This window comes from Hemiscyllium ocellatum, unplaced genomic scaffold (assembly GCF_020745735.1).
Source record: "Hemiscyllium ocellatum isolate sHemOce1 unplaced genomic scaffold, sHemOce1.pat.X.cur. scaffold_2122_pat_ctg1, whole genome shotgun sequence".
Lineage (NCBI taxonomy): Eukaryota > Metazoa > Chordata > Chondrichthyes > Orectolobiformes > Hemiscylliidae > Hemiscyllium > Hemiscyllium ocellatum.
The window spans coordinates 69,916-84,111 of NW_026867975.1; the positions used below are offsets into that span (position 1 = coordinate 69,916).

At 51.3% G+C, this 14,196-nt stretch overlaps 7 non-coding genes and 1 pseudogene across 7 annotated transcripts; all 8 read right to left on the reverse strand.

Annotated features, from left to right (window-relative positions):
• Positions 1-131: 131 nt before the first annotated feature.
• On the reverse strand, positions 132-323 carry LOC132811143 (U2 spliceosomal RNA). Its single transcript, XR_009643215.1, has one exon. It is a non-coding gene; the product is annotated as a U2 spliceosomal RNA (small nuclear RNA).
• Positions 324-2,119: 1,796 nt separating this feature from the next.
• LOC132811144 (U2 spliceosomal RNA) lies at positions 2,120-2,311 on the reverse strand. The gene has a single exon (XR_009643216.1). It is a non-coding gene; the product is annotated as a U2 spliceosomal RNA (small nuclear RNA).
• Positions 2,312-4,121: 1,810 nt separating this feature from the next.
• LOC132811145 (U2 spliceosomal RNA) lies at positions 4,122-4,313 on the reverse strand. The gene has a single exon (XR_009643217.1). It is a non-coding gene; the product is annotated as a U2 spliceosomal RNA (small nuclear RNA).
• Positions 4,314-6,111: 1,798 nt separating this feature from the next.
• LOC132811146 (U2 spliceosomal RNA) lies at positions 6,112-6,303 on the reverse strand. Its single transcript, XR_009643218.1, has one exon. It is a non-coding gene; the product is annotated as a U2 spliceosomal RNA (small nuclear RNA).
• Positions 6,304-8,089: 1,786 nt separating this feature from the next.
• On the reverse strand, positions 8,090-8,281 carry LOC132811147 (U2 spliceosomal RNA). The gene has a single exon (XR_009643219.1). It is a non-coding gene; the product is annotated as a U2 spliceosomal RNA (small nuclear RNA).
• A 1,813-nt stretch (positions 8,282-10,094) lies between these two features.
• Positions 10,095-10,286, reverse strand: LOC132811148 (U2 spliceosomal RNA). The gene has a single exon (XR_009643220.1). It is a non-coding gene; the product is annotated as a U2 spliceosomal RNA (small nuclear RNA).
• Positions 10,287-12,073: 1,787 nt separating this feature from the next.
• LOC132811149 (U2 spliceosomal RNA) lies at positions 12,074-12,265 on the reverse strand. The gene has a single exon (XR_009643221.1). It is a non-coding gene; the product is annotated as a U2 spliceosomal RNA (small nuclear RNA).
• Positions 12,266-14,079: 1,814 nt separating this feature from the next.
• Positions 14,080-14,196, reverse strand: LOC132811150 (U2 spliceosomal RNA; annotated as a pseudogene; the record flags this gene model as incomplete).

Genomic DNA, 14,196 nt, shown 5'->3' on the forward strand with positions numbered 1-14,196 from the left:
TAACAAAAGACGATAGTTTCCTGCAACTGAAAAGACAATAGATGCAACAATCACTGACTGCCATCAACACGGCAAACTAGCAAAGGCAAGAGATTCACATTGCATTCACCTGCTTTTGAACTTGGGTAAGCGTTGGGTGCACCATTCCTGGAAACACTGCAATACCAGGCTGATACATGGAGAGGACAGAGCAAGCCCTTAAGCCATCTCCCTGCTCCAAAAATCCATTTAATACAAACACTCCCACCTTCGGGAGATATCAGCGATTAAACTGATAAGAACAGAAACTACACATATTCCAAGCCAAAAGGCCGAGAAGCGATAGCACATTAATACTCCAACGGTGGAGGTCATATTTGCCGACTATCCTTTCCATCAGTTTGATGATATTCAAAGTTCCTTTATTCCCTTACCGTCTACCTTCCTTCCAAGATATCCAACCAGACCGGAAGATCACTCTGCAGCAGTCGCTGTGCTTTCCCCGTGCTTTTCTGTCCATCTGTTACGTAGCCGCGTAGGTCGCGCTGACGACCAATCAGATGGCACGGGCCGGAGCCACCGCACGTCAGGTCGACTGCAGAGAGGTTTCTCCCGGTGATCGGGGACAGCGGCGGCGGCAGGGTCATTCATTCCCCCGGCATCTACAAGATTCACCAGAATTCCTCAGGCAGCACCTTGCAAACCCATGGCCAACGCAGCCTCGAAGGATGACGGCAGCAGATCCACGGGAACACCACCATTCGCAAGTTCTCCCCCCCGCCGAGGCACTCGCTGTCCTGAATTGCAAATATGTCCTTGTTCCTCCGGTGTTACCGGGTCAAAATCGGGAATCCCCGCCCAAACAGCATCGCGGGGCTACCGACAGCACTTGGACTGCAGCGGTTCGAGAGAGCAGCTCACCACCAGGCTGATCTCGGCATGGGCGAGAAATGTTGGCCTTGACGGAAAGATCCTATTCATTGCCTCCCCTTGTGTTGGTGTAGCTTGCCCATAAATGCCAATCATCGTTTCCCTCACGTACAGGATTCGCTCCTCGGCATTCCGCATCAATCCGAAAAGTTGCGAAAAGCGAATTACGTCCGTGCACCCTTTCTTTATCGTCCACTTTCAATATCCTCTCTACTTGTATCCGACTCTCTGTGGAGAATGGGGAGGGAGCTGATCTCCCCGTGTAAACATGTCACGCTGCAAGCGCGCCTCATCACCACCAGCAGCTCGATTCGACATCTCCGTTCACATTGCTGCAGATCGCTGACAACATTATAATCCGACCCAGTTGACAAACTGACAACTGTTTCGCTACTTGCACCGCAAATGATGACAAATCGTTCCAAATCGTACGGGTGGCACAGTGGATCAGTGGTTAGTACGGCTGCCTGGTGGCACCAGGGAGCTGAAGCCAGTTCCAGCCTTGGGCGATCGTCTGCGTGAATAATCTTTACGTACAGACGTAGCTACTAAAGCAGGTCGCTTCCGTACAGTAGTTTGCGAAGAAACAAACAGAGATGGGGGTTTCACTCTATTCAGGAAACAGACTAAAGACATTTCTTCCTTGTTCAAGAAAATATTAGGATAAATTTGTTGCCTCGGGGTGGGGGGGGGCGGGGGGGTTGGGAAGGGGCTGTGGGGGCTGATCTGATAGCCATTTGACATTGGCTGAGTCATGGGATCCCACAACCTGATTTGACTGTGTTAAAAATCCCACAACACCAGGTTTCAGCCCAACGGGGTTCTTTGAAATTACAGCAGTCACCCCACCCCCCGCCACCGCCGTACCATCGGTGGGATACGTTCCAAGAACGACCGCAGAAGCCCAAAACGGCAGACAAGGGCAAATCCATTCATTCAAATTGGCAAGTTACCTTCCTGGCAGGCCCCTGGTTCCAGAATGTTCCCTGTAGCACGTTGGGGTTACCCCTGTCCTGGCTTTCAGCGTGCTGCACCTTCATCAGGTAACTGCAGAGCAGGTTCATAAGACAGAAAACCCGTAACAAAAGACGATAGTTTCCTGCAACTGAAAAGACAATAGATGCAACAATCACTGACTGCCATCAACACGGCAAACTAGCAAAGGCAAGAGATTCACATTGCATTCACCTGCTTTTGAACTTGGGTAAGCGTTGGGTGCACCATTCCTGGAAACACTGCAATACCAGGCTGATACATGGAGAGGACAGAGCAAGCCCTTAAGCCATCTCCCTGCTCCAAAAATCCATTTAATACAAACACTCCCACCTTCGGGAGATATCAGCGATTAAACTGATAAGAACAGAAACTACACATATTCCAAGCCAAAAGGCCGAGAAGCGATAGCACATTAATACTCCAACGGTGGAGGTCATATTTGCCGACTATCCTTTCCATCAGTTTGATGATATTCAAAGTTCCTTTATTCCCTTACCGTCTACCTTCCTTCCAAGATATCCAACCAGACCGGAAGATCACTCTGCAGCAGTCGCTGTGCTTTCCCCGTGCTTTTCTGTTACGTAGCCGCGTAGGTCGCGCTGACGACCAATCAGATGGCACGGGCCGGAGCCACCGCACGTCAGGTCGACTGCAGAGAGGTTTCTCCCGGTGATCGGGGACAGCGGCGGCGGCAGGGTCATTCATTCCCCGGCAGGGTCATTCATTCCCCCGGCATCTACAAGATTCACCAGAATTCCTCAGGCAGCACCTTGCAAACCCATGGCCAACGCAGCCTCGAAGGATGACGGCAGCAGATCCACGGGAACACCACCATTCGCAAGTTCTCCCCCCCGCCGAGGCACTCGCTGTCCTGAATTGCAAATATGTCCTTGTTCCTCCGGTGTTACCGGGTCAAAATCGGGAATCCCCGCCCAAACAGCATCGCGGGGCTACCGACAGCACTTGGACTGCAGCGGTTCGAGAGAGCAGCTCACCACCAGGCTGATCTCGGCATGGGCGAGAAATGTTGGCCTTGACGGAAAGATCCTATTCATTGCCTCCCCTTGTGTTGGTGTAGCTTGCCCATAAATGCCAATCATCGTTTCCCTCACGTACAGGATTCGCTCCTCGGCATTCCGCATCAATCCGAAAAGTTGCGAAAAGCGAATTACGTCCGTGCACCCTTTCTTTATCGTCCACTTTCAATATCCTCTCTACTTGTATCCGACTCTCTGTGGAGAATGGGGAGGGAGCTGATCTCCCCGTGTAAACATGTCACGCTGCAAGCGCGCCTCATCACCACCAGCAGCTCGATTCGACATCTCCGTTCACATTGCTGCAGATCGCTGACAACATTATAATCCGACCCAGTTGACAAACTGACAACTGTTTCGCTACTTGCACCGCAAATGATGACAAATCGTTCCAAATCGTACGGGTGGCACAGTGGATCAGTGGTTAGTACGGCTGCCTGGTGGCACCAGGGAGCTGAAGCCAGTTCCAGCCTTGGGCGATCGTCTGCGTGAATAATCTTTACGTACAGACGTAGCTACTAAAGCAGGTCGCTTCCGTACAGTAGTTTGCGAAGAAACAAACAGAGATGGGGGTTTCACTCTATTCAGGAAACAGACTAAAGACATTTCTTCCTTGTTCAAGAAAATATTAGGATAAATTTGTTGCCTCGGGGTGGGGGGGGAGGCGGGGGGGTTGGGAAGGGGCTGTGGGGGCTGATCTGATAGCCATTTGACATTGGCTGAGTCATGGGATCCCACAACCTGATTTGACTGTGTTAAAAATCCCACAACACCAGGTTTCAGCCCAACGGGGTTCTTTGAAATTACAGCAGTCACCCCACCCCCCGCCACCGCCGTACCATCGGTGGGATACGTTCCAAGAACGACCGCAGAAGCCCAAAACGGCAGACAAGGGCAAATCCATTCATTCAAATTGGCAAGTTACCTTCCTGGCAGGCCCCTGGTTCCAGAATGTTCCCTGTAGCACGTTGGGGTTACCCCTGTCCTGGCTTTCAGCGTGCTGCACCTTCATCAGGTAACTGCAGAGCAGGTTCATAAGACAGAAAACCCGTAACAAAAGACGATAGTTTCCTGCAACTGAAAAGACAATAGATGCAACAATCACTGACTGCCATCAACACGGCAAACTAGCAAAGGCAAGAGATTCACATTGCATTCACCTGCTTTTGAACTTGGGTAAGCGTTGGGTGCACCATTCCTGGAAACACTGCAATACCAGGCTGATACATGGAGAGGACAGAGCAAGCCCTTAAGCCATCTCCCTGCTCCAAAAATCCATTTAATACAAACACTCCCACCTTCGGGAGATATCAGCGATTAAACTGATAAGAACAGAAACTACACATATTCCAAGCCAAAAGGCCGAGAAGCGATAGCACATTAATACTCCAACGGTGGAGGTCATATTTGCCGACTATCCTTTCCATCAGTTTGATGATATTCAAAGTTCCTTTATTCCCTTACCGTCTACCTTCCTTCCAAGATATCCAACCAGACCGGAAGATCACTCTGCAGCAGTCGCTGTGCTTTCCCCGTGCTTTTCTGTCCATCTGTTACGTAGCCGCGTAGGTCGCGCTGACGACCAATCAGATGGCACGGGCCGGAGCCACCGCACGTCAGGTCGACTGCAGAGAGGTTTCTCCCGGTGATCGGGGACAGCGGGCGGCGGCAGGGTCATTCATTCCCCCGGCATCTACAAGATTCACCAGAATTCCTCAGGCAGCACCTTGCAAACCCATGGCCAACGCAGCCTCGAAGGATGACGGCAGCAGATCCACGGGAACACCACCATTCGCAAGTTCTCCCCCCCGCCGAGGCACTCGCTGTCCTGAATTGCAAATATGTCCTTGTTCCTCCGGTGTTACCGGGTCAAAATCGGGAATCCCCGCCCAAACAGCATCGCGGGGCTACCGACAGCACTTGGACTGCAGCGGTTCGAGAGAGCAGCTCACCACCAGGCTGATCTCGGCATGGGCGAGAAATGTTGGCCTTGACGGAAAGATCCTATTCATTGCCTCCCCTTGTGTTGGTGTAGCTTGCCCATAAATGCCAATCATCGTTTCCCTCACGTACAGGATTCGCTCCTCGGCATTCCGCATCAATCCGAAAAGTTGCGAAAAGCGAATTACGTCCGTGCACCCTTTCTTTATCGTCCACTTTCAATATCCTCTCTACTTGTATCCGACTCTCTGTGGAGAATGGGGAGGGAGCTGATCTCCCCGTGTAAACATGTCACGCTGCAAGCGCGCCTCATCACCACCAGCAGCTCGATTCGACATCTCCGTTCACATTGCTGCAGATCGCTGACAACATTATAATCCGACCCAGTTGACAAACTGACAACTGTTTCGCTACTTGCACCGCAAATGATGACAAATCGTTCCAAATCGTACGGGTGGCACAGTGGATCAGTGGTTAGTACGGCTGCCTGGTGGCACCAGGGAGCTGAAGCCAGTTCCAGCCTTGGGCGATCGTCTGCGTGAATAATCTTTACGTACAGACGTAGCTACTAAAGCAGGTCGCTTCCGTACAGTAGTTTGCGAAGAAACAAACAGAGATGGGGGTTTCACTCTATTCAGGAAACAGACTAAAGACATTTCTTCCTTGTTCAAGAAAATATTAGGATAAATTTGTTGCCTCGGGGGTGGGGGGGAGGCGGGGGGGTTGGGAAGGGGCTGTGGGGCTGATCTGATAGCCATTTGACATTGGCTGAGTCATGGGATCCCACAACCTGATTTGACTGTGTTAAAAATCCCACAACACCAGGTTTCAGCCCAACGGGGTTCTTTGAAATTACAGCAGTCACCCCACCCCCCGCCACCGCCGTACCATCGGTGGGATACGTTCCAAGAACGACCGCAGAAGCCCAAAACGGCAGACAAGGGCAAATCCATTCATTCAAATTGGCAAGTTACCTTCCTGGCAGGCCCCTGGTTCCAGAATGTTCCCTGTAGCACGTTGGGGTTACCCCTGTCCTGGCTTTCAGCGTGCTGCACCTTCATCAGGTAACTGCAGAGCAGGTTCATAAGACAGAAAACCCGTAACAAAAGACGATAGTTTCCTGCAACTGAAAAGACAATAGATGCAACAATCACTGACTGCCATCAACACGGCAAACTAGCAAAGGCAAGAGATTCACATTGCATTCACCTGCTTTTGAACTTGGGTAAGCGTTGGGTGCACCATTCCTGGAAACACTGCAATACCAGGCTGATACATGGAGAGGACAGAGCAAGCCCTTAAGCCATCTCCCTGCTCCAAAAATCCATTTAATACAAACACTCCCACCTTCGGGAGATATCAGCGATTAAACTGATAAGAACAGAAACTACACATATTCCAAGCCAAAAGGCCGAGAAGCGATAGCACATTAATACTCCAACGGTGGAGGTCATATTTGCCGACTATCCTTTCCATCAGTTTGATGATATTCAAAGTTCCTTTATTCCCTTACCGTCTACCTTCCTTCCAAGATATCCAACCAGACCGGAAGATCACTCTGCAGCAGTCGCTGTGCTTTCCCCGTGCTTTTCTGTCCATCTGTTACGTAGCCGCGTAGGTCGCGCTGACGACCAATCAGATGGCACGGGCCGGAGCCACCGCACGTCAGGTCGACTGCAGAGAGGTTTCTCCCGGTGATCGGGGACAGCGGCGGCGGCAGGGTCATTCATTCCCCCGGCATCTACAAGATTCACCAGAATTCCTCAGGCAGCACCTTGCAAACCCATGGCCAACGCAGCCTCGAAGGATGACGGCAGCAGATCCACGGGAACACCACCATTCGCAAGTTCTCCCCCCCGCCGAGGCACTCGCTGTCCTGAATTGCAAATATGTCCTTGTTCCTCCGGTGTTACCGGGTCAAAATCGGGAATCCCCGCCCAAACAGCATCGCGGGGCTACCGACAGCACTTGGACTGCAGCGGTTCGAGAGAGCAGCTCACCACCAGGCTGATCTCGGCATGGGCGAGAAATGTTGGCCTTGACGGAAAGATCCTATTCATTGCCTCCCCTTGTGTTGGTGTAGCTTGCCCATAAATGCCAATCATCGTTTCCCTCACGTACAGGATTCGCTCCTCGGCATTCCGCATCAATCCGAAAAGTTGCGAAAAGCGAATTACGTCCGTGCACCCTTTCTTTATCGTCCACTTTCAATATCCTCTCTACTTGTATCCGACTCTCTGTGGAGAATGGGGAGGGAGCTGATCTCCCCGTGTAAACATGTCACGCTGCAAGCGCGCCTCATCACCACCAGCAGCTCGATTCGACATCTCCGTTCACATTGCTGCAGATCGCTGACAACATTATAATCCGACCCAGTTGACAAACTGACAACTGTTTCGCTACTTGCACCGCAAATGATGACAAATCGTTCCAAATCGTACGGGTGGCACAGTGGATCAGTGGTTAGTACGGCTGCCTGGTGGCACCAGGGAGCTGAAGCCAGTTCCAGCCTTGGGCGATCGTCTGCGTGAATAATCTTTACGTACAGACGTAGCTACTAAAGCAGGTCGCTTCCGTACAGTAGTTTGCGAAGAAACAAACAGAGATGGGGGTTTCACTCTATTCAGGAAACAGACTAAAGACATTTCTTCCTTGTTCAAGAAAATATTAGGATAAATTTGTTGCCTCGGGGGTGGGGGGTTGGGAAGGGGCTGTGGGGGCTGATCTGATAGCCATTTGACATTGGCTGAGTCATGGGATCCCACAACCTGATTTGACTGTGTTAAAAATCCCACAACACCAGGTTTCAGCCCAACGGGGTTCTTTGAAATTACAGCAGTCACCCCACCCCCCGCCACCGCCGTACCATCGGTGGGATACGTTCCAAGAACGACCGCAGAAGCCCAAAACGGCAGACAAGGTCAAATCCATTCATTCAAATTGGCAAGTTACCTTCCTGGCAGGCCCCTGGTTCCAGAATGTTCCCTGTAGCACGTTGGGGTTACCCCTGTCCTGGCTTTCAGCGTGCTGCACCTTCATCAGGTAACTGCAGAGCAGGTTCATAAGACAGAAAACCCGTAACAAAAGACGATAGTTTCCTGCAACTGAAAAGACAATAGATGCAACAATCACTGACTGCCATCAACACGGCAAACTAGCAAAGGCAAGAGATTCACATTGCATTCACCTGCTTTTGAACTTGGGTAAGCGTTGGGTGCACCATTCCTGGAAACACTGCAATACCAGGCTGATACATGGAGAGGACAGAGCAAGCCCTTAAGCCATCTCCCTGCTCCAAAAATCCATTTAATACAAACACTCCCACCTTCGGGAGATATCAGCGATTAAACTGATAAGAACAGAAACTACACATATTCCAAGCCAAAAGGCCGAGAAGCGATAGCACATTAATACTCCAACGGTGGAGGTCATATTTGCCGACTATCCTTTCCATCAGTTTGATGATATTCAAAGTTCCTTTATTCCCTTACCGTCTACCTTCCTTCCAAGATATCCAACCAGACCGGAAGATCACTCTGCAGCAGTCGCTGTGCTTTCCCCGTGCTTTTCTGTCTCTGTTACGTAGCCGCGTAGGTCGCGCTGACGACCAATCAGATGGCACGGGCCGGAGCCACCGCACGTCAGGTCGACTGCAGAGAGGTTTCTCCCCGGTGATCGGGGACAGCGGCGGCGGCAGGGTCATTCATTCCCCCGGCATTCATTCCCCCGGCATCTACAAGATTCACCAGAATTCCTCAGGCAGCACCTTGCAAACCCATGGCCAACGCAGCCTCGAAGGATGACGGCAGCAGATCCACGGGAACACCACCATTCGCAAGTTCTCCCCCCCCGCCGAGGCACTCGCTGTCCTGAATTGCAAATATGTCCTTGTTCCTCCGGTGTTACCGGGTCAAAATCGGGAATCCCCGCCCAAACAGCATCGCGGGGCTACCGACAGCACTTGGACTGCAGCGGTTCGAGAGAGCAGCTCACCACCAGGCTGATCTCGGCATGGGCGAGAAATGTTGGCCTTGACGGAAAGATCCTATTCATTGCCTCCCCTTGTGTTGGTGTAGCTTGCCCATAAATGCCAATCATCGTTTCCCTCACGTACAGGATTCGCTCCTCGGCATTCCGCATCAATCCGAAAAGTTGCGAAAAGCGAATTACGTCCGTGCACCCTTTCTTTATCGTCCACTTTCAATATCCTCTCTACTTGTATCCGACTCTCTGTGGAGAATGGGGAGGGAGCTGATCTCCCCGTGTAAACATGTCACGCTGCAAGCGCGCCTCATCACCACCAGCAGCTCGATTCGACATCTCCGTTCACATTGCTGCAGATCGCTGACAACATTATAATCCGACCCAGTTGACAAACTGACAACTGTTTCGCTACTTGCACCGCAAATGATGACAAATCGTTCCAAATCGTACGGGTGGCACAGTGGATCAGTGGTTAGTACGGCTGCCTGGTGGCACCAGGGAGCTGAAGCCAGTTCCAGCCTTGGGCGATCGTCTGCGTGAATAATCTTTACGTACAGACGTAGCTACTAAAGCAGGTCGCTTCCGTACAGTAGTTTGCGAAGAAACAAACAGAGATGGGGGTTTCACTCTATTCAGGAAACAGACTAAAGACATTTCTTTCTTGTTCAAGAAAATATTAGGATAAATTTGTTGCCTCGGGGTTGGGGGGGGAGGCGGGGGGTTGGGAAGGGGCTGTGGGGGCTGATCTGATAGCCATTTGACATTGGCTGAGTCATGGGATCCCACAACCTGATTTGACTGTGTTAAAAATCCCACAACACCAGGTTTCAGCCCAACGGGGTTCTTTGAAATTACAGCAGTCACCCCACCCCCCGCCACCGCCGTACCATCGGTGGGATACGTTCCAAGAACGACCGCAGAAGCCCAAAACGGCAGACAAGGGCAAATCCATTCATTCAAATTGGCAAGTTACCTTCCTGGCAGGCCCCTGGTTCCAGAATGTTCCCTGTAGCACGTTGGGGTTACCCCTGTCCTGGCTTTCAGCGTGCTGCACCTTCATCAGGTAACTGCAGAGCAGGTTCATAAGACAGAAAACCCGTAACAAAAGACGATAGTTTCCTGCAACTGAAAAGACAATAGATGCAACAATCACTGACTGCCATCAACACGGCAAACTAGCAAAGGCAAGAGATTCACATTGCATTCACCTGCTTTTGAACTTGGGTAAGCGTTGGGTGCACCATTCCTGGAAACACTGCAATACCAGGCTGATACATGGAGAGGACAGAGCAAGCCCTTAAGCCATCTCCCTGCTCCAAAAATCCATTTAATACAAACACTCCCACCTTCGGGAGATATCAGCGATTAAACTGATAAGAACAGAAACTACACATATTCCAAGCCAAAAGGCCGAGAAGCGATAGCACATTAATACTCCAACGGTGGAGGTCATATTTGCCGACTATCCTTTCCATCAGTTTGATGATATTCAAAGTTCCTTTATTCCCTTACCGTCTACCTTCCTTCCAAGATATCCAACCAGACCGGAAGATCACTCTGCAGCAGTCGCTGTGCTTTCCCCGTGCTTTTCTGTTACGTAGCCGCGTAGGTCGCGCTGACGACCAATCAGATGGCACGGGCCGGAGCCACCGCACGTCAGGTCGACTGCAGAGAGGTTTCTCCCGGTGATCGGGGACAGCGGCGGCGGCAGGGTCATTCATTCCCCCGGCATCTACAAGATTCACCAGAATTCCTCAGGCAGCACCTTGCAAACCCATGGCCAACGCAGCCTCGAAGGATGACGGCAGCAGATCCACGGGAACACCACCATTCGCAAGTTCTCCCCCCCGCCGAGGCACTCGCTGTCCTGAATTGCAAATATGTCCTTGTTCCTCCGGTGTTACCGGGTCAAAATCGGGAATCCCCGCCCAAACAGCATCGCGGGGCTACCGACAGCACTTGGACTGCAGCGGTTCGAGAGAGCAGCTCACCACCAGGCTGATCTCGGCATGGGCGAGAAATGTTGGCCTTGACGGAAAGATCCTATTCATTGCCTCCCCTTGTGTTGGTGTAGCTTGCCCATAAATGCCAATCATCGTTTCCCTCACGTACAGGATTCGCTCCTCGGCATTCCGCATCAATCCGAAAAGTTGCGAAAAGCGAATTACGTCCGTGCACCCTTTCTTTATCGTCCACTTTCAATATCCTCTCTACTTGTATCCGACTCTCTGTGGAGAATGGGGAGGGAGCTGATCTCCCCGTGTAAACATGTCACGCTGCAAGCGCGCCTCATCACCACCAGCAGCTCGATTCGACATCTCCGTTCACATTGCTGCAGATCGCTGACAACATTATAATCCGACCCAGTTGACAAACTGACAACTGTTTCGCTACTTGCACCGCAAATGATGACAAATCGTTCCAAATCGTACGGTGGCACAGTGGATCAGTGGTTAGTACGGCTGCCTGGTGGCACCAGGGAGCTGAAGCCAGTTCCAGCCTTGGGCGATCGTCTGCGTGAATAATCTTTACGTACAGACGTAGCTACTAAAGCAGGTCGCTTCCGTACAGTAGTTTGCGAAGAAACAAACAGAGATGGGGTTTCACTCTATTCAGGAAACAGACTAAAGACATTTCTTCCTTGTTCAAGAAAATATTAGGATAAATTTGTTGCCTCGGGGGTGGGGGGGGAGGCGGGGGGGTTGGGAAGGGGCTGTGGGGGCTGATCTGATAGCCATTTGACATTGGCTGAGTCATGGGATCCCACAACCTGATTTGACTGTGTTAAAAATCCCACAACACCAGGTTTCAGCCCAACGGGTTCTTTGAAATTACAGCAGTCACCCCCCCCCGCCACCGCCGTACCATCGGTGGGATACGTTCCAAGAACGACCGCAGAAGCCCAAAACGGCAGACAAGGGCAAATCCATTCATTCAAATTGGCAAGTTACCTTCCTGGCAGGCCCCTGGTTCCAGAATGTTCCCTGTAGCACGTTGGGGTTACCCCTGTCCTGGCTTTCAGCGTGCTGCACCTTCATCAGGTAACTGCAGAGCAGGTTCATAAGACAGAAAACCCGTAACAAAAGACGATAGTTTTCCTGCAACTGAAAAGACAATAGATGCAACAATCACTGACTGCCATCAACACGGCAAACTAGCAAAGGCAAGAGATTCACATTGCATTCACCTGCTTTTGAACTTGGGTAAGCGTTGGGTGCACCATTCCTGGAAACACTGCAATACCAGGCTGATACATGGAGAGGACAGAGCAAGCCCTTAAGCCATCTCCCTGCTCCAAAAATCCATTTAATACAAACACTCCCACCTTCGGGAGATATCAGCGATTAAACTGATAAGAACAGAAACTACACATATTCCAAGCCAAAAGGCCGAGAAGCGATAGCACATTAATACTCCAACGGTGGAGGTCATATTTGCCGACTATCCTTTCCATCAGTTTGATGATATTCAAAGTTCCTTTATTCCCTTACCGTCTACCTTCCTTCCAAGATATCCAACCAGACCGGAAGATCACTCTGCAGCAGTCGCTGTGCTTTCCCCGTGCTTTTCCCGTTACGTAGCCGCGTAGGTCGCGCTGACGACCAATCAGATGGCACGGGCCGGAGCCACCGCACGTCAGGTCGACTGCAGAGAGGTTTCTCCCGGTGATCGGGGACAGCGGCGGCGGCAGGGTCATTCATTCCGCATCATCATTCCCCCGGCATCTACAAGATTCACCAGAATTCCTCAGGCAGCACCTTGCAAACCCATGGCCAACGCAGCCTCGAAGGATGACGGCAGCAGATCCACGGGAACACCACCATTCGCAAGTTCTCTCCCCCCGCGCCGAGGCACTCGCTGTCCTGAATTGCAAATATGTCCTTGTTCCTCCGGTGTTACCGGGTCAAAATCGGGAATCCCCGCCCAAACAGCATCGCGGGGCTACCGACAGCACTTGGACTGCAGCGGTTCGAGAGAGCAGCTCACCACCAGGCTGATCTCGGCATGGGCGAGAAATGTTGGCCTTGACGGAAAGATCCTATTCATTGCCTCCCCTTGTGTTGGTGTAGCTTGCCCATAAATGCCAATCATCGTTTCCCTCACGTACAGGATTCGCTCCTCGGCATTCCGCATCAATCCGAAAAGTTGCGAAAAGCGAATTACGTCCGTGCACCCTTTCTTTATCGTCCACTTTCAATATCCTCTCTACTTGTATCCGACTCTCTGTGGAGAATGGGGAGGGAGCTGATCTCCCCGTGTAAACATGTCACGCTGCAAGCGCGCCTCATCACCACCAGCAGCTCGATTCGACATCTCCGTTCACATTGCTGCAGATCGCTGACAACATTATAATCCGACCCAGTTGACAAACTGACAACTGTTTCGCTACTTGCACCGCAAATGATGACAAATCGTTCCAAATCGTACGGGTGGCACAGTGGATCAGTGGTTAGTACGGCTGCCTGGTGGCACCAGGGAGCTGAAGCCAGTTCCAGCCTTGGCGATCGTCTGCGTGAATAATCTTTACGTACAGACGTAGCTACTAAAGCAGGTCGCTTCCGTACAGTAGTTTGCGAAGAAACAAACAGAGATGGGGGTTTCACTCTATTCAGGAAACAGACTAAAGACATTCTTTCTTCCTTGTTCAAGAAAATATTAGGATAAATTTGTTGCCTCGGGGGTGGGGGGAGGGGAGCGGGGGGGTTGGGAAGGGGCTGTGGGGGCTGATCTGATAGCCATTTGACATTGGCTGAGTCATGGGATCCCACAACCTGATTTGACTGTGTTAAAAATCCCACAACACCAGGTTTCAGCCCAACGGGGTTCTTTGAAATTACAGCAGTCACCCCACACCCCCCGCCACCCGCCGTACCATCGGTGGGATACGTTCCAAGAACGACCGCAGAAGCCCAAAACGGCAGACAAGGGCAAATCCATTCATTCAAATTGGCAAGTTACCTTCCTGGCAGGCCCCTGGTTCCAGAATGTTCCCTGTAGCACGTTGGGGTTACCCCTGTCCTGGCTTTCAGCGTGCTGCACCTTCATCAGGTAACTGCAGAGCAGGTTCATAAGACAGAAAACCCGTAACAAAAGACGATAGTTTCCTGCAACTGAAAAGACAATAGATGCAACAATCACTGACTGCCATCAACACGGCAAACTAGCAAAGGCAAGAGATTCACATTGCATTCACCTGCTTTTGAACTGGGTAAGCGTTGGGTGCACCATTCCTGGAAACACTGCAATACCAGGCTGATACAAGGAGAGGACAGAGCAAGCCCTTAAGCCATCTCCCTGCTCCAAAAATCCATTTAATACAAACAACTCCCAC